Source organism: Aquarana catesbeiana, linkage group LG11, assembly GCF_042186555.1.
Source record: "Aquarana catesbeiana isolate 2022-GZ linkage group LG11, ASM4218655v1, whole genome shotgun sequence".
In the NCBI taxonomy this organism is placed as follows: domain Eukaryota; kingdom Metazoa; phylum Chordata; class Amphibia; order Anura; family Ranidae; genus Aquarana; species Aquarana catesbeiana.
Window position 1 is genome coordinate 23009483 of NC_133334.1, and position 26281 is coordinate 23035763.

Here is a 26281-nt window from a genome sequence, read left to right on the forward strand (position 1 = left end):
ACAACACTGAGAGCTTGCTTTCCATGTAACAAATGAAGTAACCCCCATCGTGTTGCCATGCCCTCAGTGCATGTCGCAGTTTGTTGTGTGTACGTTGATAGGAGTTGCTGGACCGACGTAGAGCTCCCTGATTGGACTAATTGTTTCTGTCTCTGCACGTGCTCAAATATATAATATATAATAAGTCGCCTCCACACTTTTCTCTAGGAAATAATAGACAGGAGAGGACTTTGGACTTTACCATGGAAGGTAAACATGTCAGCTGATCAGAATATCGTCCTGTCTGTCTGCGGTCCGCCCCCTCGGCCTATCACTACAAAGTTTGCTTTACTGGATTGGTCGGAGATAAGGACACGTGAGATGGTTATCCTACAGGCACAGGATTTATAGTTTCCTCCCCAAAAATGACAGGTCTTCTTTTAAGGCAATAGCTGACCTTTGTGAAGTTCACACCTTGAATGTTTGTGAACAAAAAGCAGCTGAGGGTAATGCCATAGTTCTGCTAAGGCTAACTGTAGTTCCTGGAAATTCTAATTCGAGGATACCTAAGCTTGCTCCTTCAAAGAGAACCTCACTAATGGCGGTCACCATAACCTGGAGGATGGGGAGCAGGGCTGCTGTTAGAAATCACAGGTCCCCGTACAGCCTACCTGACAGGGGGGGTGCAATTGGTCAAATACTGGAACTGATCCAAATCCCCTGTATGGCTCCCCCTGCTGCAGCTGAAAGCCAGAGAGGAAGGAAGCCGGCGGCCTTGTGGGGAAAAGGGTACACAGGGTGGCCGAAAAGAGGCTACCACCACACCTCCTGTAAAGGGTCCAGGCCCCATCAGTTTAACAGGGGGGGCCCGGACAGGAGGTAGTGACCGGTGCTCCGATCCCCCTATGTGGCTCTTCCTGCAGCAGCTGAAAGCTGGAGGGGAAGGAAGTCAGCAGCCTTGCGGCGAAAAGGGTAGGCAAGGCTGCTGATAAGAGGCTACCACCACACCTCCTGTAAAGGGTCCAGGCCCCATCAGTTTAACAGGGGGGGCCCGGACAGGAGGGGGTGACCGGTGCTCCGATCCCCCTATGTGGCTCTTCCTGCAGCAGCTGAAAGCTGGAGGGGAAGGAAGCCAGCAGCCTTGCGGCGAAAAGGGTACGCAAGGCTGCTGATAAGAGGCTACCACCACACCTCCTGTAAAGGGTCCAGGCCCCATCAGTTTAACAGGGGGGGCCCGGACAGGAGGGGGTGACTGTTGCTCGGATCCCCCTGTGTGGGCTCTCCCTGCAGCAGCTGAAAGCTGGCGGGAGGGAGAGGAGGAAAAGCCAGCTTTCAGCTGCTGCAGGGAGAGCTGCACAGGTGGATTGGAGCGCCGATCACCCCCTCCTGTCCGGGCCCCCCTTCTAAACTGATGGGGCCCGGGCTTCGTACAGGAGGCCCCGGTGATAACCCCTTATCAATGGCCCTGGAGAGGAGGAAATGCTTCCTTCCTTGAAATATTGTGATCTTCTGTTAGAACTAATAAGGCCAACAGCAGGTAAGGAATATCTGAGACATGAAAGAAAGATCCCTTCGGGCAGTGCGCTGTGCAGTCACCTTCGCTCATTCGATTCGAATTTCTGACTTTAAACATGAATAACAGACCCTGCGGTGAGACGAGGACAGACAGAAGCCCAAATTATAGGATGCCGATGGAAGCGTGCCTCGTCCTGCCTGATCAGAAGACCTGGGATACAAAACTAGGCAATCATGTGTCACAGCAGCAAGTGATCCCACAATGCAACACCTTGCTTTAGAATTCCAACAATGTCTACAGATAAGCAAGTCAGCAACCTCTGATTGTGGTGAAGGTTCCAATGTTTGTTTACAAGAGAAGAGTTACAAGTTAAGTTTTTTCCTCCAAATCATTCTAGTAAATGAACACCTTATCAGCCTGACCAACATCCACATTCCCAAAGATTGGAGATCCTTAGCGATGGCAGGTGTACCAAGGATCTGACTTCTTGATCACAAGCTCCAATCCTGGACAGTTGCCATGTAGGATCCCCCATGCCAACAGGAACATTTAACATATTTGTGAATCCTTCACTTAATAATTTGAATAAGCAGAAGATCATTAATTACATGAAATATTAATTTCTGTTATCTTGGAACAGCTCATCATCTTGGTCGACCTCCAGACTCATACCTCATTGAAGAACAAGAGGACTAATAGTCTCTACAATACACAACAAGAAGTTCTAAAGTTTCTGAGGACAACAATTTGTTCCAATAACACATTTCCTTCTAATCATTCTAGTAAATGAACACCTTATCAACCTGACCGACATTCAGATTCCCAAATATCTCATTGTAGAACAAGGAAACTAATTGTCTCTGTGGTCCACAACAAGATCTTCCAAGAATCCTGAGAGCAATAATTTGTTCCAATCATATCTTTCTGCAAAATTGTCCTAGGAGGTGAAGGAACACCTTATAAGTTTGACCGACCTCCAGACACCCGGATATCTTATTGTAGAACAAGGGGACTAGCTGTCTCATTGTTCCACAACAACAAGACCTTCTAAGGTTCCCAAGGATAATAATGTGTTCTAATAACATATTTCCTCCAACTCATTCTAGCAAAAGAACACCTTATTAGCTTTACCGACCTCCAGTTCTCAAATGCCTCACTGTAGATCAAGGGGACTGTCTCTTTGGTTCACAATAAGATTTTCTAAGGTTCCTGAGAATAACAATTTGTTCCAATAACATATTTCCTCCAAGTTATTCTAGTAACTTAACACCATATCAGCTTGACCGACCTCAAGATTGCTAAATACCTTATTGTAGAGCAAGGGGACTAACTGTCTCTATGGTACACAACAAGACCTTCCAAGGATCCAGAGAGCAACATGTAGTTCCAATAGTATCTTATGCAAATATTAAAATGCCTTGATGGGTGGATGCCAGTGAAGATGTTCTAGGGTTTCCGAGGACAACTATTTTTTCCAATAAAATATTGCCTCCAAATAATTCTAGTAAGTGAACACCATATCAGCTTGGCCGACCTCCAGATTCCCAAATACCTCATTGTAGAACAACGGGATCTAATTGTCTCTATGGTCCAAAACAAGAATCTTTCTGCAAAATCATTCTAGCAAGTGAACACCTTCTCAGCTTGGCCGACCTCCAGACTCATACCTCATTGTAGAACAGGGGGACTAACTGGATATATCAGTGGTCTCTATGGTCCAAAACAAGACTCATAACTCCTTGAAGAACATACTCGTACGGTCCAAAACAAGACTCATACCTCATTGTAGAACAAGGGGACTGTCTATATCAGTGGTCTCTATGCTCCAAAACAAGACTCATACCTCATTGTAGAGCATACTCATATAGTTCAAAACAAGACTCATACCTCATTGTAGAACAGGGGGACTATCTGTCTATATCAGTGGTCTCTATGGTCCAAAACAAGACCATAGAGACCAAAACAAGACCTTCCAAGAACCTGAGAACTAAAATTAGCTCCAATAATATCTTATTTCAAAATCATTCTAGCGAGTGAACACCTTAGCTTGACCAATCTCCAGACTCATACCTCATTGTAGAACAGGGGGACTAACTGTCTATATCAGTGGTTTCCAAAACTTCTGCTCTGGGGCCAGATGTGGCCCTTTGCTTGCCTCTATCCAGCCCTTGGGGCACTTTTACACCCACAACTGACTCTAATGATGCGGCACTATTCTTCCCACTGACACCAAGGATGGGGCACTATTCCTCCCACTGACACCAAGGATGGGGCACTATTCCTCCCACTGACACCAAGGATGGGGCACTATTCCTCCCACTGACACCAATGATGGGGCACTATTCCTCCCACTGACACCAAGGATGGGGCACTATTCCTCCCACTGACACCAAGGATGGGGCACTATTCCTCCCACTGACACCAAGGATGGGGCACTATTCCTCCCACTGACACCAATGATGGGGCACTATTCCTCCCACTGACACCAAGGATGGGTCACTATTCCTCCCACTGACACCAAGGATGGGGCACTATTCTTCCCACTGACACCAAGGATGGGGCACTATTCCTCCCACTGACACCAAGGATGGGGCACTATTCCTCCCACTGACACCAATGATGGGGCACTATTCCTCCAACTGACACCAAGGATGGGGCATTATTCTTCCCACTGACACCAAGGATGGGGTGCTATTCCTCCCGCTGATAAACAATAGGGCACTATTCCTTCCACTAAAACCAATGATGGGACATTGTTTACTTCCACTGACGCTTGGGCATTTTCTACTCCCACTGGGCACAGTGCAGCCCCCATAAAGTCTGAAGGACAGTAAACTGGCCCTTTGTTTAGAAAGTCTGGAGACCCCTGGTCTATATGTTCCACAAGAAGACATTGCAAGGATCCTGAGAACGATTTGTTCCAATACTGTCTTTATGCAAAATCATTCTAGCAAGTGAACACCTTATCAGCTTGACCAACCTACGGACTCCCAAATACCTCATTGTAGAACAAGGGGACAACCTGCCATTATGTTCCACAATAGGACCTTCCAAGGTTCTTGAGAGCAGTTCCTATAATATCTTATGTAATAATAATATGCCTTGATGGGTGGGTGTGCGTCTGGAGGAGTGGGCATTTCTAGGCATTTTGAATGCAGACCACCCTAGGGAAAACCCACATGTGATGTTGAACCTCTGCGGTTATAAGAAGCGAAAACCCATAAATGACAGGGGTGGGCCAGGCCTAGTCAAGTTGGGCTGGATGTCCTCCAGCCAGGATATGAGGTATCTAACTTGCAGCAGCTTCTAATGCACATTGTGAGAAGCTCACAGTGTGCAGTGAGATCAGAGGAAGCCGTTTCAGTCCAGGAGAATAGCTGATACAACTGTGCAAGACTGAAGGGAAGGCCGGAAGTTCAGCTTTAAGAGCCGCTATGTACATTAAGAAAATAAAAAAATACATTTTTTTGGATTGGTATGAAGCAGCTCCTCCGCTGACTTCCTGTGCACATGGCCTATAAAGAGAACGTTCTGTACACTCACCCAGTAATATTGCAGTAACCACAAGCCCGCACATGTCACCACGCCATCACAGCCCGACTTTACCAGAGATGAGTCTGTGGGAGGTTAATGGCAGATATATAAAAGGAACAAACTCATCATCCAAAGCCCACAGCGGCCTGATGGATCCATATTAACAATTTTTTTTCATCTATAAATGTGTTCCTTCTGTCTTCACGTCACCAGAAGAGTTCTAATAGTTCATTCGAAAACGTTGAAAGGGGCGCGTTTCACGAGCGCACTCGGCCGCTAATGTGAGGCTGAAATAAAATATAATTTGTACTTTGATTGTTGACAATTTCGCTGCTTTATGGATGAAGAGTCACTTTGTAATGAGCGGGTGTCTGCAGACGCCGTGAGTAAAGCAATATATCGTGTAGACAACACAACCCAATCAAAACCGATCGAGTTATTAAAGCCCCACGCCCGGCTCAGGACCTGGAACCATAAATGATCGGCTGGAGCAGAGGACCAGGGGGGCCCTAAAATGACACCATGGGCTTAAGATATTCATCAGCGGGGTGCGGGGTGTACAGAACTTCATTATCATAGGATGTGGTGAGCAGGAGGTCCCCAAACGCGGGACACAACTGGCCCATCATGAGATTTTATCTGACCCCCCACAAGGGTTAATGGCATATCCTCAGATCTAGACAGTGCACAGAAGGGGGGAACCTGATGTAAGGGGGGGGGAGCTCAAATGGGGACCCTGATGTAAGGGGGACCCTGATGTTAGAGGGAATCTAAAGTAAGCGGGGGGACTCAAATAGGGACCCTGATGTAAGGGGAACTCTTAAAGGGACCCTGATGTTAGGAGGGACCCTGATGGGGACCTTGATGCAAGGGGGTTCTGATGGAGACCCTGATGTTAGAGGGGACTGTGATGGGGACCTTGATGTAAGGGGGGCTCTCATGGGGACCCTGATGTTAGAGGAGAATCTAAAGTAAGCGGGGGGGACTCTAATAGGGACCCTGATGTAAGGGGAACTCTTAAAGGGCCCCTAATGTTAGGAGGGACTCTGATGGGGACCTTGATGCAAGGGGGTTCTGATGGAGACCCTGATGTTAGAGGGGATTGTGATGGGGACATTGATGTAGGGGGGGCTCTGATGTAATGAGGTATCCTGATGTTAGAGGGGAATCTGATGTAAGGGGGACTCTAACAGAGACCTGATGTAAGGGGGCTCTAATGGGAGTGGACCTTGATGCAAGGCGGGGCTTTGATTCCATTTGGAACCCTGAAGTTAAAGGGGAATCGGTTTTAAGAGGATACTCTAATGGGGACTCCGATATAAGGGGAACCCTGATGGGGACCCTGATTTGAGGGTGGAGTCTCATGGGGACCCTGATGTAAGGGGGGGGGGGGCTGTGACAGGGATCGTGCTGCAAAGGGGACTCTGATGGGACCCTGATATAAGGGAGGACTCTAATGTAAGGGGGGATTCTGATGGGGAGTCTGATGTAAGGGTGGGCTCTGATGTGATGGGGGACCCTGATGTTGAAGGGGAATCAGATATAAGAGGGGACTCTAATGGGGACCCTGATATAAAGGAAACTCTGATGGAGACCTGGATGTAAGAGGGGGCTATGATGGGGAGTCTGATGTAAGGGGGCTCTGATGGGGAGTCTGATATAAGGGGGCTCTGATGGGGAGTCTGATGTAAGGGGGTCTCTGATGGGGAGTCTGATGTAAGGGGGCTCTGATGGGGAGTCTGATGTAAATGGGGGGCTCTGATGGGGAGTCTGATGTTATGGGGGGCTCTGATGGGGAGTCTGATGTAAGGGGGCTCTGATGGGGAGTCTGATGTTATGGGGGGCTCTGATGGGGAGTCTGATGTAAGGGGGTCTCTGATGGGGAGTCTGATGTAAGGGGGTCTCTGATGGGGAGTCTGATGTAAGGGGGCTCTGATGGGGAGTCTGATGTAAATGGGGGGCTCTGATGGGGAGTCTGATGTAAGGGGGCTCTGATGGGGAGTCTGATGTAAGGGGGTCTCTGATGGGGAGTCTCATGTAAGGGGGTCTCTGATGGGGAGTCTCATGTAAGGGGGCTCTGATGGGGAGTCTGATGTAAGGGGGGCTCTGATGGGGAGTCTGATGTAAGGGGGGCTCTGATGGGGAGTCTGATGTAAGGGGGTCTCTGATGCGGACCTTGGTGCAAGGGGGGCTCTGATATAAGAGGGGGCTCTGATGGGGAGTCTGATGTAAGAGGGGGCTCTGATGTAAGGGGGTCTCTGATGCGGACCTTAATGCAAGGGGGGGCTCTGATGTAATGGGGGTCCCTGATGTTTAAGGGGAATCAGATATAAGAAGGGACTCTAATGGGGACCCTACTATAAAGGAAACTCTGATGGGGACCCTGATGTAAGGGGGGGCTCTGAGGGGGAGTCTGATGTAAGGGGGTCTCTGATGCGGACCTTGATGCAAGGGGGGGCTCTGATGTAATGGGGGACCCTGATGTTTAAGGGGAATCTGGTATGAGGGGACTCTAATGCGGACCCTGATTTAAGGAGGGGTCTGATGGGAATCCTAATGTAAGACTGAACTCTAATGCGGACCCTGATGTAAGGGGGAACTCTAATGCGGACCCTGATGCAAGGGGGTACGCTAATGTGAAAAAGGGGACTCTGATGTGATGTAAGGATTTCCTTGGAGCATGTTCATTCATTCATTTATAAAACTGTTTTGTTTTGTTTTTTGGCCCGTAAATATTTGTAAAACATACAATGTGGCTCTCATACATCCTATAGGGTATGGAGAGAGCCAATCAGGTGTCTTGGAAGCACATGTGTTGCCCAGGTACTCTATATGATGACAGAAGGAGAGAGCAGACATGTGAAGTTCTGCTGCTCCTGCATTGTCCAATCACAGGCTGGGGGCTGGAAGCTGACCAAGCAGACAGAAGCCTGGTCACTGGCCTGGCTGTGCTGTGTGGCAGAGCTGTGTAAATCTCAGGAGTGGATAGTCAGGATTACAAATCCTTTGGCAGATCCTCCTCATATGTATTCTTTCTTGTCTTTTGGTGTCTCGGAGGCGGCGGGGCGCTCAGTTTCTCTGGACACAAGAGATGAAATCTAGATGCACAGCAGATAAATCTCTCATTATAATCCCACAAGGGATCAGCTGCGTATTTCCAGCAGCCATGAATCAGCCACATCTGGAATGGCGGCTCCGCCGGTGTCGAGAAAAGGGAAGTCGCATCAGACGGATGAAATGTCAGATGTGCGATTCACGCTTCCCTCATATCTGTGACTCAGGCTTCTGTGTGACACATAGGCTGTGGCGGTGTACAAGAGGTGAGATCTGTGCAGAACTTTGCCCAACTTTCAGGTATAATCAATGGCTCCACGATAAGGCTGGGCCCTTCGCTCTTATCTGATTGGTGGAGGAGGGACGAGGGGACGAGGGTGTGCTGGGTTCGATCGGTGACTTTAAAACACTCAGACTTAGAGCTGAAGTTTAATCTGCTTATATTTTGCCTTCCCTGGTGACTTTTTTTATATTTTTTTTAAATAAAAACCTTCTATTTTTCATTGCATACCTCGTTTTAGACCCAGTGACGTCACCACTGGGTCTCCCTGCTTCTCTATGCAATGCGTCATCACTGGGTCTCCCTGCTTCTCTATGCAATGCGTCATCACTGGGTCTCCCTGCTTCTCTATGCAATGTGTCATCACTGGGTCTTCCTGCTTCTCTATGCAATGCGTCATCACTGGGTCTCCCTGCTTCTCTATGCAATGCGTCATCACTGGGTCTCCCTGCTTCTCTATGCAATGCGTCATCACTGGATCTCACTGCTTCCCTATGCAATGCGTCATCACTGGGTCTCCCTGCTTCTCTATGCAATGCGTCATCACTGGATCTCCCTGCTTCTCTATGCAATGCGTCATCACTGGATCTCCCTGCTTCTCTATGCAATGTGTCATTCATTCACAGTGTGCAGTGAAATCAGAGGAAGACATTTCAGTCCAGGAGAGGAGCCGGTACAGTTTGGAGGAGAAGGAAGGGCGGGGGGGGGACAAGATGACCCCTTTACTCATTAACCTTTAACAAATCAGTTGGTAATGATATATTTGCGTGACGTAGGAAGACAAAGACGAAGCATTTCTAGGAATCCGAGGCGGCGTGCAGATAGGGGTATATTGGGTGTGAATTCCTGAGATAACTTCATATAGACAGAAATATGCGATCAGAGGAGAGCGTGAGATTCACAACGACACGGGAAGACACCCTTCCCTATGAAGAGTCCCTTCACACGTATGTGTCGGTGACGTGTTCTACACCAAGAATTCATTCCATCCAATCTCCAATGCTTTACCGTGTAATGACCCATCGAGGCTTCCATGTTGTAGTAACACGCACTCTACATGTATTGTGGTGTCGTTCATTTTTAAGGCCCCGTTCACATCTGTGCTCCCCCTTGTCGGGGGTTTTCATTGAATGTTTTTCACACAGTAAAGGGAAGCTTGTAACCGATATGAGAATCCTGAGGTGTGAAGGGTTACACTCTGAGAATACAGTTTACCAGATACGTCCTTTAGAAGTTTGGAGTCCTGGGGTATCTCACATGGCCCCCTGAAGTCACCTGAGATCCCTTATATGACCCCTGCAGTCACCTGGGATCTCTTATATGACCTCTACAGTCACCTGAGATCCCTTATATGACCCCTGCAGTCACCTGGGATCTCTTATATGACCTCTACAGTCACCTGAGATCCCTTATATGATCCCTGCAGTCACATGGGATCTCTTATATGATCTCTGCAGTCACCTGGGATCCCATATATGACCCCTGCAGTCACCTGGGATCTCTTATATGACCTCTGCAGTCACCTGAGATCCCTTATATGATCCCTGCAGTCACCTGAGATCCCTTATATGACCTCTGCAGTCACCTGAGATCCCTTATATGACCTCTGCAGTCACCTGAGATCCCTTATATGACCTCTGCAGTCACCTGAGATCCCTTATATGACCTCTGCAGTCACCTGGGATCCTTTATATGACCTCTGCAGTCACCTGAGATCCCTTATATGACCCCTGCAGTCACCTGGGATCCCTTATATGATCTCTACAGTCACCTGGGATCCCATATATGACCCCTGCAGTCATCTGGGATCCCATATATGACCACTGCAGTCACCTGGGATCTCTTATATGACCCCTGCAGTCACCTGAGATCCCTTATATGACCCCTGCAGTCACCTGAGATCCCTTATATGACCTCTGCAGTCACCTGAGATCCCTTATATGACCCCTGCAGTCACCTGGGATCCCTTATATGATCTCTACAGTCACCTGGGATCCCATATATGACCACTGCAGCCACCTGGGATCCCATATATGACCCCTGCAGTCACCTGGGATCTCTTATATGATCTCTGCAGTCACCTGGAATCCCATATATGACCCCTACAGTAACCTGGGATCTCTTATATGACCCCTGTAGTCACCTGGGATCCCATATATGACCCCTGCAGTCATCTGGGATCCCATATATGACCCCTGCAGTCACCTGGGATCCCATATATGAGCCCTGCAGTCACCTGGGATCTCTTATATGACCTCTGCAGTCACCTGAGATCCCTTATATGACCCCTGCAGTCACCTGGGATCCCTTATATGACCTCTGCAGTCACTTGAGATCCCTTATATGACCTCTGCAGTCACCTGAGATCCCTTATATGACCTCTGCAGTCACCTGAGATCCCTTATATGACCTCTGCAGTCACCTGGGATCCTTTATATGACCTCTGCAGTCACCTGAGATCCCTTATATGACCCCTGCAGTCACCTGGGATCCCTTATATGATCTCTACAGTCACCTGGGATCCCATATATGACCCCTGCAGTCATCTGGGATCCCATATATGACCACTGCAGCCACCTGGGATCCCATATATGACCCCTGCAGTCACCTGGGATCTCTTATATGATCTCTGCAGTCACCTGGAATCCCATATATGACCCCTACAGTAACCTGGGATCTCTTATATGACCCCTGTAGTCACCTGGGATCCCATATATGACCCCTGCAGTCATCTGGGATCCCATATATGACCCCTGCAGTCACCTGGGATCCCATATATGACCCCTGCAGTCACATGAGATCCCTTATATGATCCCTGCAGTCACCTGGGATCTCTTATATGACCCCTGCAGTCACCTGGGATCTCTTATATGACCCCTGCAGTCATCTGGGATCCCATATATGACTCCTGTAGTCACCTGGGATCTCTTATATGACCCCTGCAGTCATCTGGGATCCCATATATGACCTCTGCAGCCACCTGAGATCCCATATATGACCCCTGCAGCCACCTGGGATCTCTTATATGACCCCTGCAGCCACCTGGGATCTCTTATATGACGCCTGCAGTCACCTGGGAATTCTTATATGACCCCTGTAGCCACCTGGAATCCCATATATGACCCCTGCAGTCACCTGGGATCTCTTATATGACCCCTGTAGCCACCTGGAATCCCATATATGATCCCTGCAGTCACCTGGGATCCATTATTGGACCCTTATTATGGTCACCTGGGTGGGATCCTCTACCTGACCTCCTGCAGTCACCTGAGATCCCTTATATGATCCCTCCAGTCACCTGGGATCCCATATATGACTCCTGTAGTCACCTTGGATCTCTTATATGATCTCTGCAGTCACCTGGGATCTCTTATATGACCCCTGCTGTCACCTGGGATCTCTTATATGATCCCTGCAGTCACCTGGGATCCCATATATGACTCCTGTAGTCACCTTGGATCTCTTATATGACTCCTGCAGTCACCTGGGATCTCTTATATGACCCCTGCAGTCACCTGGATTCCCATATATGACCCCTGCAGTTACCTGGGATCCCATATATGATCCCTGCAGTCATCTAGGATCCCATATATGAAGCCTGCAGTCATCTGGGATCCCATATATGACCCCTGCAGACACCTGGGATCCCATATATGACCCCTGCAATCATCTGGGATCCCATATATGACCTCTGCAGCCACCTGGGATCCCAAATATGACCCCTGCAGCCACCTGGGATCTCTTATATGACCCCTGTAGGCACCTGGAATCCCATATATGACCCCTGCAATCACCTGGGATCCCTTATTAGACCCTTGTTATGGTCACCTGGGTGGGATCCCTTACCTGACCTCCTGCAGTCACCCAGGATCCCTTATATGATCCCTTCAGTCACCTGGGACCTCTAAAAAACTCCTTTGGTCAATAGGGATCCCTTATATGACCCCTTCAATCAGTACTAATCCCTTATAACACCCCTTTGGTCACCGGGCTGCCTTAAATGACTCCTTTGGTCAATAGGGATCCCTTTTATGACCCTTTCAATCAGTAGTGATCCCTTATATGACCCCTTCGGTCACCTGGGATCTCTTATATGTCCCCTTCATTCAGTGGGGATCCCTTACATGGCCCCTTCGGTCACCTAGGACCCCCTATATGACCCCTGCAGTCACACACATTGCACACATGTTAATGAGAAGATGCTCTGAAGCATCAATATAAGAAGACAGCAGTTCTGGTATAGTAAGCTACAATCAGTCAGCTGGAGCCTCCCTGCTCTGCTCCTGCATGAGCTGTGCTGTCACTCATGGAGTCTGTTGAGGCATCAGGTACTGAGGATGTAAGTGAGGAGCAGTTCACATATTGCAAGAAAAGGAAAGAGGGGGCTGATTAGTGGGATTTTGTGATTTCAGCACCCCTCCCTGTAAAATAACATCCTGCCTTTCTATAAATGATGATTGATTTCCCATCCTGAGAGGAGAGACGTCTCTGAACCTGGAACTTCTCCCCACAATCCCTCACTTCACACTTTGTCCAGAAAAAAAACACGAAAATGAGAATTCATACAGCTACCTATGTACTAATAAATCATTTCCCGGATCTCTCCTCTGATGAGAAGGTTCTCTCTGTTCTCTCTGAGCGTTCGGATGAAGAGAGGAAGTGGATGAGAGATTAGTCATTGTGATGTCATAGGAGACGAGAATAAGCAATGAGAAGATGGGGTGTTGTGTAAGAGGACACCCCCTGTGTCGGGGAGGGGGGGGGGGGGTACGAGGAGCTGGGGGCCGCACAGACAGGAGGAGGCTACATGTGTGTTGAATACACAAAGACCATTAATACATAATTTATTGGGAAGTGAATGACGCCGAGGAACCAGAAACCAGCCGGAGAACCTGAACTGTATGAGGAGATCACCTGTCACCGGCCAAAGTGTGCAAATAGAATGATCTGCTACAGGTAGAATAGAATGATCTACTACAGGTAGAATAGAATGATCTACTACAGGTAGAATAGAATGATCTACTACAGGTAGAATAGAATGATCTACTGCAGGTAGAATAGAATGATCTACTGCAGGGGCATATAGTGATCTGCTACAGGTAGAATAGAACGATCTACTACAGGGGGCATATAGTGATCTGCTACAGGTAGAATAGAATGATCTACTACATGGGGCATATAGTGATCTGCTACAGGTAGAATAGAATGATCTACTACAGGTAGAATAGAACGATCTATTACATGGGGCATATAGTGATCTGCTACAGGTAGAATAGAATGATCCACTACAGGGGGCATATTGTGATCTGCTACAGGTAAAATAGAATGTTCTCCTACAGGTAGAAGAGAATGATCTGCTACAGGTAGAATAGAATGTTCTCCTACAGGTAGAATAGAATGATCTACTACAGGTAGAATAGAACGATCTACTACATGGGGCATATAGTGATCTGCTACAGGTAGAATAGAATGATCTGCTACAGGGGGCATATAGTGATCTGCTACAGGTAGAATAGAATGACCTGCTACAGATAGATTAAAATGATATGCTACAGATAGAATATAATGAATAGCATGATCTGGAAGAATATGATGATCTCCTACATGTAGAATATAATGATCTCCTACAGGTAAAATAGAATGATCTACTATAGGTAGAATAGAATAATCTATTACAGGTAGAGGAGAATGATCTACTATAGGTGGCATATTGTGATCTGCTACAGGTAGAATAGAATGATCTTCTACAGGTAGAATAGAATGATCTACTACAGGGGGCACATAGTGATCTGCTACAGGTAGAATAGAATGATCTTCTACAGGTAGAATAGAATGATCTGCTACAGGTAGAAAAGAATGATCTACTACAGGTAGAATACAATGACTAGCATAATCTGGAAGAATATAATGATCTCCTACAGGTAAAATATAATGATCTGCTAAAAGTAGAATAGAATGATCTATTACAGGTAGAGGAGAATGATCTACTACAGATAGAATAGAATGATCTACTATAGGTGGCATATTGTGATCTGCTACAGGTAGAATAGAATGTTCTCCTACAGGTAGACGAGAATGATTGGCTACAGGTAGAATAGAATGAACTACTACAGGTAGAATAGAATGAACTACTACAGGTAGAAAAGAATGAACTACTACAGGTAGAATAGAATGATCTCCTACAGTTAGAATAGAATGATCTACTACAGGTAGAATAGAATGATCTCCTACAGGTAGAATAGAATGATCCCCTACAGGTAGAAGAGAATGATTGGCTACAGGTAGAATAGAATGAAATACTACTGGTAGAATAGAATGATTTACTACAGGTAGAGAGAATATCTGCTACAGGTAGAATGTAATGATCTCCTACAGGTAAAATTGAATGATCTGCTAAAGGTAGAATAGAATGATTTATTGCAGGTAGAGAAGAATGATCTACTACAGGTAGAAGAGAATGATTGGCTACAGGTAGAATAGAATGATCTATTATAGGTGGCATATTGTGATCTGCTACAGGTAGAATAGAATGAACTACTACAGGTAGAAGAGAGTGATCTACTACAGGTAGAATAGGATGACCTGCTACAAGTAGGAAACAATGGCTCTTGTATTAATATAACAGTTCTAATATAGGCACAAAATACTGGCCCTGTTAGCAATGCAATGCCTCTACTACATGTATGATACAACGGTTAACAACATAAAGTCACTACTACAGGCGTAATTCCACAGTCAACAATGCATTGCCTTTGCTACAAAAGTAGAGCCATGGTTAGCATCATAATGTCTGTATTACAGATGTGCTGCCACAGTTAGCAATAGAATGCCTCTACTACAGACACAATGCCACATCATAATACCTCTACTACAGGTGTCATGTCACATTTAACAACACAATTCTACCACTACAAGTAAAATGCCACTGTTAACAATATAATACATCTACTACAGATATAATTCCATAATTTATACATTCCTTCTATTATAGATATAATGCTCTAATTAATATCAGTGTGCCTGTAATACAGGTGTGTACGGCCACATTTACCAATGGAATTCATCTCCTACAGGTGTAAAGCCATTGTTAACATCGAAATGTGTCTATTGCAGGCGCATTGCCACTACAAACAGCATAATGTCTCTGTTATAAGTTTAATATCATTTTTAATAGAATGCATTACATTGCGTGCAATTTCACAATATACAGTGCAACGCCTCTACCACGGCCATACAGCCACTGTGACAAAAAAAAATGTCCCTATAGCCAATATATACCTATAAATACCAATATACCGGCTACACCCCACTGTGTGTACAATGATTACATTATCAGTACAATGCACGTTACAATTACTGTACAATGTCACTTTAACACCACAAAGTTTTCATACCCAGATGATCAATGCTGTGCCAGAAACAAATCCTATTACAGTGTTACACATATGACAATAACAATGTAACAATAATAGAATAACAAGATAATACAAAGAGTTCTATTAGCAGTGACAGCTTCTCCTGTACCAGGATAATATTTACTATTCATCATCATATGGATCTTAGTGGGTGTTCTAGTAGGAAGGTGAGATCTATATTACCGGTATATATATTATATTATTATATCTTATTATTATTATTTCATAATATTATTATTATATCATTATGGGATGTACACTATATTGTCAAAAGTATTGGGACACCTGCCTTTACACACACATGAACTTTAATGACATCCCAGTCTTAGTCCGTAGGGTTCAATATTGAGTTGGCTCCGCCCTTTGCAGCTATAACAGCTTCAACTCTTCTGGGAAGGCCGTCTACAAGGTTTAGGAGTGTGTCTATAGGAATGTTTGACCATTCTTCCAGAAGCGCATTTGTGAGGTCAGGCACTGATGTTGGATGAGAAGGCCTGGCTCGCAGTCTCTGCTCTAATTCATCCCAAAGGTGTTCTATCGGGTTGAGGTCAGGACTCTGTGCAGGCCAGTCAAGTTCCTTCACCCCAAACTCGCTCATCCATGTCTTTATGGACTTTGCTTTTCTGGGTTTCCTCGCATCCAATTCATGCATGACAGGCAAGCGTGACTGGCTCCCCACGGTTTACACATGTCCGGGGCGGCCGCGGTCCGGTTTGAAGAAGGGTCAGGTGCGTGTTTGGGTCCGATTCAGGTGTGAATTCAAAAAAATAAAAATTTGAACCTGAATTGGTGAACAGGAATGCACCGGACTCCAGGCACGAAACCCCCAGCCGCACATGTGATCCCGGCCTTAGTAGATCCCCCCCTATGTTAGGACTACATAACACCTCCTTCTCATGTCCATAACAGAGGGAGGTGTTTTGTAGTCCACCAAGATAAAGGGAACAATGTCGACTACAGGAACAGGAAGTTATCAGCTCACAAGATTTGGCTGGACACACAGCTTTTTTTTGTTGTTGATGAACAGACATAATAAAACGCTTTCTATGGTATAATTAGCAGACCAAAATAGAGGGTAAAAAAATCGAGAAGTTTATTAGAGTTTACATAAACTTTAAAGTAGAACTAATCTTTTTTTTTTTTTGTATGTTTTTTTTGTGTAAGAGAGGATTATAACCTTTGTTAGTTTTTTGGGTTTTTTTTTGCCATCTGTGCCCCATTGGGGAGATTTTCCTTCACTTCCTGTCCCATAGCCAAAACAGGAAGTCAGAGGAAATCCCTGCAAAGTGATGAAAAACTAGTGTCCCCGTTGGAAGATGTCTTCTCTATTCCTGTTCTAATGACAACCCAAAATTTGGGATTTTCTTCTACTTTCGGTGATAACGGTCACCAGGATCGGGAATCTCCCTAACGGGGACACAGACAGCAATAAAACCTGACAGGGGTTCTAATCCCTCTCCACTCCATCCAAAGCTAAAGAAAAGAAAAAAAAAGTTTTTCCTTTAGTTCTACTTTAGATATCCCATCGAACGTGTTTTATTATGTCTGTTCAGCAAGAGCTGATCACATTCAGTGCCTGTTATCAGTTAGCATTGTTCCCTGCTATTACTACAAAACACCTCCCCTCTATTATATGTTAGGATGGTTTCCTGCTAGCTCAGTGTGCTACAAACCACCTCCCTACGTTATACATTAGCACACATACCTGCTATCTCGATGTTCTACAGAACAACTCCCCCTGTTATGCGTTAGCATTGTTTTGTACTATCTCAATATACCACAGAACACCTCCACTTGTTATACGTTAGCATTGCTTCCTGCTATCTCAGTGCACTACAGAACACTTTCCCCTGCCATCAGTAAGCATTGTTTCCTGCTATCTCAATGTACTACAGAACACCTTCCCCTGTTACACATTAGCCTGGTTTACTGCTTTCTCAGTGTACTACAGAACACCTCCGCCTGTTAGACACTACCATGGTTTCCTGCTATCTCAATGTACCACAGAACACCTCCCCCTGTTAGCAGTTAGCATGGTTTCCTGCTATCTTAGTGTACTACAGAACACCTCCCCCTGTTAGCAGTTAGCATGGTTTCCTGGTATCTTTGTGTAGCACAGAACACCTCCCCCTGTTATACAATAACATGGTTTGCTGCCATATCCTTGTACTACAGAACATCTTCCCCTGTTATATGTAAGTATTGTTTCCTGCTATCTTAGTGCACTACAGAACACCACCCCTCCCCTCTCTTATATGTTCGCAGTGTTTCCTGCTATCTCAATGAACTACAGAACACCTCCCCCTGTTATACATTAGCGTGCTTTCCTGCTATCTCTGAGGGCTGCAATACAAATTCCCCAGGTATGGAGAAGAAAGGGAGGTGTTATGTAGTCCTACATGGAGAGACAGGGGGTGGGCAGGAGGGGGAACTGCCCTGGGCACAGTAAAGCAAGGGGGCAAAGAATAGATACAGGGTAGTACACCCATTCTACAACAGGTATTATCATGGGGGGGGGGGGGTTCTGGATCCTTGCCCTGGGAGCTAGAGGGTCATGTTCTGGTACTGAGTGCCCCAATGACTGATTGCCCCCCCCCCTGCCCCCCAGGTGTCCCCAACATTTTATTACCATATCCAGGGACACTAATCCTGCCCCTCTGCACCCCCAGGACCACAAGCACAGTGAACTGCAGATCAGATATTAACTCCAAAGAGCTGGATCCAACCTATAAGGACTGCCATGACCCACCAGAACAGCAGGGACACCCCCTCCCCTCCCCCAGGACAGGGAAGCACTGGCAGGGGGTAGTTATGTAAGTCTCACCCTATAGAACTACCAGCCTGAGCACAGCAAATAATAATAACCACTTCCTGATGGGGGATCTAGTGACCCTGTAAGGGGGATCAGAGGCAGGGACACCCCCAATCAGAGGCAGGGACACCCCCAATCAGAGGCAGGGACACCCCCAATCAGAAGCAGGGACACCCCTGGGTGCAGGTGGCAAGGCACCCCACCCTGCCCTGCTGGAAGTGTCCCTGTCCCTGCTGTCACCTAACACATGGGAATAAAGAGAGGATAAAGGAACATTGTGCTTACCATGAGCAGACCCCATCCAGGGGGGAGCAGGGCGGTCAGCATGCATCCATAGTGTCTCACCAAGGTCCCAGCTCTCTATAGATCCCAGCGCAGGCAGCGCACACTGACAGCTCACCTCTCATGGCTCTGCTGTGTGTGTGCAGGGAGTGGGGCTGGGGAGGGGGCGTGGCCTGCAGCGCTCAGCCAATCCACTCCAGGGACTCTATCGCCCCGCCCCTCCCGCCTGTCACTCAGGGAAGGGAGAGGTGACAAGGGCTGGGGGACAGGCTGAGCACATGTGTGACTGTGTGTATGGTATATATATATAGTATATACAGTGTACTCATCACTGCACTCATCACAGGCTTTTATCTATTTCCAGCATGAGCTGACACTTTTATAGGGTGACTCCGTGGGATGGATGAGCTTTATTGCTATAAGGATGGCGCTTACATAGGCAGAAGGGATGCATGCTGAATCAGCTCCCCAGGCAATGGTGGATCCTGACAGACAAACATTGTACAAGGATGTGTGTGAGTCCCGTGTCACTGTGTGCAGATTTCTTAAAGTGCATGTACACCCCGACAATTAAAGTGCATGTACACCCCGACAATTAAAGTGCATGTACACCCCGACAATTAAAGTGCATGTACACCCCGACAATTAAAGTGCATGTACACTCCGACAGTTAATTTCACTGATCAGCTCCCTTCTGGTCTGTAATGCTGCATTCACACCTGAGCGTTGTGTTTTTGAGCATTTATTCAGGCATTTATTTTTGTTATAGTTTGCTCGTTTTTGTACAGCGTCTTTAAAGCACTTTTGAGCTTTGGCGTTTTTTGTTTTTTTATTAGCCAATAGAGAAAAATATCCTCTGTTTCATCATTTGTTGCTAGGTTTTCCAGCCTTTCCTTCTGCTTTTATTTATTATTTATTTACTATTATTATTATTATTATTATTATTATTATTATTATTGTTATTACTTTTTTTTAAAGAGTTAAGGATCAGGGTTAGGGGTTAAAGGTTATGGTTAAGGTTTAATTTATTTCTTTTTTTATTTACTTAATTTTATGTATTTGTTTTGTTAGGTTAGGGGTTAGGATTAGAGGTTAATATTAGGGTTAGGGGGTCAATATTAGGGTTGGGATTGCGGGTTAATGTTAGGGTTATATGTTAGAATTAAGGGTTAGGATTTGGAGTTAATTTTAGGGGTTGAGATTAGGGGTCAATATTAGGGTTAGGGGTTAAGATTAGGGTTAGTGGTCAGTATTAGGGTTAGGGGTTAATATCAGGGTTATGGGTTGGGATTAGTATCAGGGGTTAATATTAGGGTTAGGGGTAAATATTGGGGTTGGGGTTAGGGGTCAATATTAGGGTTAGGGGGTCAATATCTGGGTTATCTGTTAGGATTTAGGGTTAATATTAGGGGTTGGGATTAGGGTTAGGATTAGGGGTCAATTTTAGGGTTAGGGGTTAATATTAGATGTTAAGATTAGGGATTAATATTAGGGTTAGGGGTCAATATTTGGGTTGGTGTTAGGGGATAGGGGTCAATATTAGGGTTATCTGTTAGGATTAAAGGTTAGGAATTGGGGTTGATATTAGGGTTAGGGGTCAATATTAGGGTTAGGGATAATATTAGGTGTGAAGATTAGGGGTTAATATTAGAGTTGTGGTTTGGGATTAGGATCAGGGGTTACAATTAGGGTTAGGGGTCAATACTGGGGTTAGGGGGTCAATATAGGGGTTAGGATTAGTGTTGGGGGTCAATGTTAGGGTTAGGGGCTAGAATTAGGGTTGGGGGTCAATATTAGGGTAAGGGGTCAATGTTAGGGGTTAGGGGGTCAATATTAGGATTATCTGTTAGGATTATGGGTTAGGATTTGGGGTTAATATTAGGGATTGGGGTAGGGGTTGGGATTAGGGTTAGGAGTTAATATTAGCCCCTTCCCACCGAGATATGGGTACTCGGCTTTCCGGGGTTATACCGTAGTTTGTCGCCATTCCACGAGTGCGTGCAATTATAAAGCGTGACATGTTTGGTATCTATTTACTCGGCGTTACATCATCTTTCACATTATACAAAAAAATTGGGCTAACTTTACTGTTTGGTTTTTTTAAAATTCATGAAAGTCTCCCTTTTCCCAAAAATTTGCGTTTAAAACACCGCTGCACAAATACCGTGTGATAAAAAATATTGCAACAATCTCCATTTTATTCTCTAGATTCTCTGCTAAAAATATATATATATATAATGTTTGGGGGCTCTAAGTAATTTTCTAGCAAAAAATATGGATTTTAACTTGTAAACACCAAAGGTCAAAAATAGGCTTAGTCATGAAAGGATTAGGGTTAATATTAGGGTTAGGGGTTAGAATTAGGGTTAAAATTAGGGTTAGGATTAGGGTTAATATTGGGGATTGGGGTTAGGTTTGGGATTAGGGTTAGGATTAGGGGTTAATATTAGGGTTAGGGGTTGGGATTAGGGTTAATAATAGGGTTAGGGTTGTAAATTCTCCTACATAAGTTGTACCTGTTTATCTGCACTCTTCTCTTCTCTACAGCCAAAGTCCAGAATTTATACAGCTTGTCTGAGCTTTCAGAAAGCAGAGAGTGGTGAAGTTACAGTCTGCAGAGCTCAGTGAGAGCTGATTGGAGAAAAGGGACACCCCCCCCTTTTCACACAGCAAAGAGGAACAGAGCTGAGGCTGTCAATCACAGGCTGTGTGCTGGAGGTCCCGCCCCTCCCTTTATCTCTCGGTGTCAGAAGGGACTCATGCTGATAGCAGAGGAAGGAGGCAGCAGACAGAAATGACACTTAGTGCTCTGGATTGAGACAAGTACACTCTATAGAGGGGTATGCTTTGTTCATATTACAACCACTTTAAGTAGGGGGTGCTAGAACTCTGTCAGCTTTTTATTTCATTACTTTACATTACTATTACTTCAATGATAAAGGTAAGAAATGTAAGTCCGCGGGTTGATTAGACGAGCAAACTGTCAATGTAAAGTACGATGGTTTATTTTCCGTGTGATCGTAATTACAGGTGTAATCATCCGGCCAATTACTTAAAGGTATTTTGTTTATTTTCATCCTTTGTTGAAACGTGTCGGAACGCGTCCAATCAGAGCGCCGATGAAAGACAATCAGAGAGGAAATCTTTTTATGTTGTGGATGATGAGATCAGATTTCGGATTAGAGCGGAGTGTAATTATGTCCTTATCACAGACAAATGGGAAGTAATACACATATATATATACACAACAAAGAGAACCCGACTGATCTGCCCGGAAGAATCGATCTGCAAGACGCCCAATCACAGACGATTCCTTACCATGCATATCGATCCAGCGCCAAATAAATCACTTAGCTGAAAATGAGGTTTAATCTACTTATATTTTGCCTTCCCTGGTTCCCCATTAACATACTGTGCTCCATCGGTCTGGGGGGCGGCAGATGGACCTGACCACGGACGCCCCCCCCCCCGCTCATTCACCCTGTGCTGCTCCCAGACTGCCATGTTGGATGGTGCCCACCGACCGTGGCTTCCCCCCTCCATCTCCTCCGTGTCCCCCCTCTGTCTTCAGTGAACAAGTCGTTGGGTCTCTGTGCTTCTCTATGCAATGCCACCATGCCTTATCGGCCTTTTCAGCTCAGGATTCCCAGTGCATTATGGGTTAAAAGATAGCACATCAGACCAACCCACCTTGCATCTTCCGATGTCTAATTGACACCTCTGATAAGGAAGAAATGAGGGCTGGGATGAGTCCTGTAAGAAGTGCGCACAGCTGAAAAGAAATCCTGCTGAAGATGTGAAAAGGAAACTGCAGCACCACCTACTGGCCTGATAAAAGACTACAGATGTAATCATTTATATTTTTTGTGACCTCACATAGAGCAGGTGCTTTGTGGAGCAATTAAAACGCACGTATGCTGGCAAAGTGCATTGAAATTCTATTAAACACATATGTGTGGACCCAGCCTTAGGGTTGGCTTTTCCAGCTTAGGCTTCCCAATGCGTTATGGGTTAAAAGATAGCACATCAGAGCAGCCCACCTTGCAGCTCTCGATTGACACCTCTGATAAGGAAGAAATGGCTGCTGGGATGAGTCCTGTAAATAGTGAGCACAGCTGAAAAGAAATCCTGCTAAAGATATGAAAAAGGAATCTGCAGCACCACCTACTGGCCATATAGAAGACTACAGATGTATTTACCTCATTAACCACTTCCGGACTGCCACATGCCGATACACGTCCTAATTTTGAAGGAGGATATCGTTGTTATGGTAGCAGCTAGCTGCCATAACCCCGGTATCCTCTTGTTCGGCCGGCGGTCCACTTCAAGATAAAAGTGGTCTCTGCAGAGGATTCGCCTCAAGATCACTTTTATCGGCGGAGGGAGAGGCCCCCCCCTGCCACGCTCCGATGCCCTCCGCCGCTTACCGGAGCCGTCGGCAGCGGCGGAGGCGATTGTATGTTTTCACTAGCTGGGCATGGAGACGAGTGAGGTTGAAGATGACCCCCACCCATCTCCATGACATTGCAGGGCGGAAGCGACGTCAAAGCGTCACTTAAACCTACAGCTCTTAAATAGACATTTTTTTTAATTCTTTTTTTAAATGACAATTTTTTTTTTATTATTGCATTTTAGTGTAAATATGAGATCTGAGGTCTTTTTGACCAACCCAGATCTCATATTTAAGAGGTCCTGTCATGCTTTTTTTCTATTATAAGGGATGTTTACATTTCTTGTAATAGGAAAAAAAATGACACAATTTTTTTTTTTTTAAAAAACAGTGTAAAAATAAAAGTTAAAATAAATAAGAAAAAAAAATGTAAACCTTCCCCATCCTGCTGAGCTCACGTGCAGAAATGAACGCATACGTGAGCAGCGCCCACATATGAAAACGGTGTTCACACCACACATGTGAGGTGTCGCCGCGATCGTTAGAGCGAGAGCAATAATTCTAGCCATAGACCTCCTCTGTAACTTAAAACATGCAACCTGTAGAATTTTTTTAAACGTCGCCTATGGAGATTTTTAAGGGTAAAAGTTTGTCGCCATTCCACGAGCGGGCGAAATTTTGAAGCGTGACATGTTGGGTATCAATTTACTCGGTGTAACATTATCTTTCACAATATAGAAAAAAATTGGGCTAACTTTACTGTTGTCTTATTTTTTTATTAAAAAAAGTGTATTTTTTCCAAAAAACGTGCGCTTGTAGAACCGCTGCGCAAATACGGTGTGACAGAAAGTATTGCAATGACCGCCATTTTATTTTCTAGGGTGTTAGAAAAAAAAATGTATAATGTTTGGGGGTGCTAAGTAATTTTCTAGCAAAAAAAAAACAGTTTTTAACTTGCAAACAACACTTTAAAAGAGGCTCGGTCCTTAAGTGGTTAAAAAAAAAAAAATGTATTAGTTCCTAATTTTAATCCATCGTGTTGTCTTGCGACATCCCGCAACACTGCAAGACGACAACATTTTCTAAACCTTCCAATCAACCCGATGACCCCTAAACAGAGCCAACATTATCTGACGCCCTGCCAGGACTATTGACGGAATGTGATAGAATTGTTTGTTTTTCGCGGTATTCGGGGAGGTTCCTCTGAAATATTGACAGGCTGACAAAGCTTTCCACGGGCAGCACCGATAGCTCCGTTCTTTGCAACATCGATCGCGGGGAGGTTGTATGCCTCTTTAGATAACACTAGATAACGAGCCTCAGTCATTGTACACAAAAAAAAAGTGTCAAAAGTGTCCGCCGCAATGTCGCAGTTCCGCTAAAAATCGCTGATCGCCGCCATTACTAGTAAAATAAAAATGAATAATAAAAATGCCATAAAACTATCCCCTATTTTGTAGACGCTATAACTTTTTCGCAAAACAATCAATATACGCTTATTGTGATTTGTTTTTACCAAAAATATGTAGAATATATATCAGCCTAAACTGAGGAAGAAATTTGGTGTTTGTTTAAAATTTTTGGGGGGATATTTATTATAGAAAAAAGTAAAAAATATTGTTTTTTTTCCAAAATTGTCGCTCTTTTTTTTTTTGTTTATAGCGCAAACAAAAACCGCAGAGGTGATCAAATACCACCAAAAGAAAGCTCTATTTGTGGGGAAAAAAGAACATGAATTTTGTTTGGGTACAACGTTGCACGACCGCGCAATTGTCAGTTAAAGCGACGCAGTGCCCGAATCGCAAACAGTGCTCTGGTCATTAAGGGGGTAAATTCTTCCGGTCCTTAAGTGTTTAAACCTGTGTGTTTCGTTTGTGGTGCCATTCGTTGTTAATGACACCTTAACTTGTTCAGATCCGCGCTATAGCCGAATGACGGCTACAGCGCAGACCTACTTTGCCGGGAGTTCGTCTATTGACGTCCTCCGGTGCCCGAGCAGCCTGCGCGCCCCCTGCAGGGCACGCGGGGCGCGCTCTGTGATCAGCGAGTCTATGAGACTCGCCTGATCACAGATCGGAGTAAGGAATCGATCCCGACCATGTGATCAGCTGTCAGCCAAGCGGTGTCAGCTTCTCTCCGGGCTGCTTGTTGCCTCGGTTCCCGTCTCCTCCCTCCTCCTGCAGCCGGCCAATCCGATCGGATCTCCATTCGGCCAATCAGGTGACGGGTCTCATGACCAGCTTCCTGACTGGCCGGGAGGACATTCAGTGTTACAATAGCAAAAATGAATTCCCTATTGTAACAAAACTGGGTGGGCCACCCTTTTTTTGAAGCCTATTAGCATACCTCCCAACATTTTGAGATGGGAATGAGGGACACCTACTAGAAAACGTATGTAGGCATAGGACATGCCCCCTGCCACACCCTCTTAAAGGAGAATTAACCCCCCTAAAAAATGGTTAATTAAATTCACAAGGGCCTTTTTTTTTTACCACTAATACTCATTTATATTGGCTTTTAAAAGAAATCAGATGAAAGGTTTACCGCTGGGACAGATGAGGAGGAACGAGAGACAGAGGGACATTGCTCCAAATCAGGGACAGCCTCTGGCTCTAACCATGTGCTTAACACCCTCACTCCCCCCCCCACCCCCCCATTGGAATCCATGCATCCGCCGTCCGGCGTCTCTGCATGTAGATCATGGGGGGGGGGGGGGGGGGTGGCGCCCGTATGTCCCTATTGGACGGGCCGCCTCTGGTCTCATCCCTTTAACTGATACATTCTGTTGGAGAGCTTGTGTTTTTAAAAAACAACAGACTTACTGGCTGGATCACCGGATGAAAATAGAAGAAAAAAAAAAGCCTAAAAAAGAAAACAAATGCAAGCGCCACATGGAATGATTGGTAAGCTGCCATATATTACATTTATATTTTTGGGTTTATTAGCGCTTGGTGGCCACCGTGCAGCTTCCTATGTAGAGAGGTCCGCAGTGTACAGAGGATGGGTGATGTCAGGTTTT

General features: G+C 45.4%; 1 protein-coding gene across 6 annotated transcripts in view; it reads right to left on the reverse strand.

The window, feature by feature from the left end:
• Positions 1-26281, reverse strand: part of MICAL2 (microtubule associated monooxygenase, calponin and LIM domain containing 2) — a 320593-nt gene that overhangs the window by 289726 nt on the left and 4586 nt on the right. For 2 of the 6 annotated variants that reach the window (XM_073604063.1, XM_073604067.1), the window contains exon 1: positions 18876-19035. The exons of 1 other annotated variant lie outside the window; for it this stretch is intronic. The gene's annotated coding sequence lies outside the window, so the exon portion shown is untranslated. Of the gene's footprint in view, positions 1-18875; positions 19038-26281 lie in introns of those variants that run through there. 3 more of the 6 variants (XM_073604070.1, XM_073604068.1, XM_073604069.1) reach the window with 3 other exon arrangements.